Source organism: Amphimedon queenslandica, unplaced genomic scaffold (assembly GCF_000090795.2).
Source record: "Amphimedon queenslandica unplaced genomic scaffold, v1.1 AMPQUscaffold_3327_Cont24676, whole genome shotgun sequence".
Taxonomy (NCBI): Eukaryota; Metazoa; Porifera; class Demospongiae; order Haplosclerida; family Niphatidae; genus Amphimedon; species Amphimedon queenslandica.
Genome location: NW_003556343.1, coordinates 1 through 1,394, shown reverse-complemented (window position 1 = coordinate 1,394; position 1,394 = coordinate 1). Strand labels below are relative to the sequence as shown.

Here is a 1,394-nt window from a genome sequence, read left to right as displayed (position 1 = left end):
CAACTTGATCAATCAAACCTAATAATTATACTCAATGAACTCAGTTTAGCTAGGCTAAAGAGCTACCTTTAATTATCACAAAGTTTAGATCTCCTGCCATCACAATTCACCAAGTCTATGGCACGCTTTTTTGTTTCCTCACAGCTTGACAACTATAATACCGTATTATGCAGTTAGAGCAAGAGTAATATCAGTATATAGATCTAATTGGGGATATTCCCTAGGAATTCCCCTGTAAGTTGCACAAACACAGCTGGGTATCTCTTGCAATCAAATTATCAAACAAATAACAACAACAGTGTTTATTGTATCTAATAAATTATTAAATTTTTCTGTTCTAATTGTATCTAATAAGAATGTACGGGGGAGAGCACATGCTAAGCAAGCAGGCATAGTATGATCTACATGTATGAGTTAGCCAATTGTACATGTCTGCTTAAATGATGAATTTTCTCCATCACTTTAGGACTCTGCAGCAATTATCTTGCTTATAAAGATAGTTAGAAGCAGTCACTGAACAAATCATAATTTGAAAAAGACTGTACAGTACATAACTTTCCTTGCCAGACACTGCATAACCAAAGGACTCAAGTGGTCCTTAGTCCCCTTTATTAGGTCACTCAGTTAGTTTAGTCCCCTCACTCCCTTGGTTAAAGCAAATTGCTTTCAATAATCATATATATTCACTTTTCCAGCCTTCTTCCTCGCTGCTAGAGAAGTCTTTGGACTGCAGTTTAATCATATCTTGCTGACATTTTGCTTCAACTTGCTGATACTGATAGCTGCCAATTCCGCCATTTTATATCATTGTGACCACACCCATTGCATTGTATCAGTGTCATAGTCATGGCGGGTAATGGTGATCCCAGTTTTGTTAATGTTTTATCTTCTACCGGCTTAACCTCGGGTTTAACTGTTGAAGAAGGGCCCGGGCCTGTCCTTAATATGAGAGAGATATGGTTTACTAACATGCTACTGCTGGGATTCAACCCTGTTGCTTCAGAAAAGAAATATAAGATACAGTTTAACAAGTGAGAGAGAATAGTAATTTGAATTCTAACTAAATACTGTAGTAGCTAGTGATTTTGGATGGGGATAAAGAATTGTTAGTTTTTTAATAAATGGCAGGTTTTAATGATGCAATTTTGTAGCCATGGATGATTAAGCATGTGTACATAATGGTTCAAATGGTGGGCTTTATTTTAGTGAAAGGACCAAAATTTGTCAAAATTTTCTCCCTTCAAAATTACCACCTGCACAGTTCATGATTACTGATCATACCACTACTACTCATTTATTTTCAGGGACATGTTTGCCGTCCCCCCACAGAAGCAAGGGATGGAGGTCATTCTCCATTACTTGTTCTCAGTCTTGAACTCTCATCTCTGTTACGA

General features: G+C 37.0%; 1 long non-coding RNA gene across 1 annotated transcript; it reads right to left on the bottom strand.

Annotated features, from left to right (window-relative positions):
- Nucleotides 1–800, bottom strand: LOC109592967 (uncharacterized). Its single transcript, XR_002190659.1, has 3 exons — nt 688–800; nt 67–645; nt 1–18 (listed from the first exon to the last, which is right to left on the bottom strand). It is a non-coding gene; the product is annotated as an uncharacterized LOC109592967 (long non-coding RNA).
- Nucleotides 801–1,394: the final 594 nt, after the last annotated feature.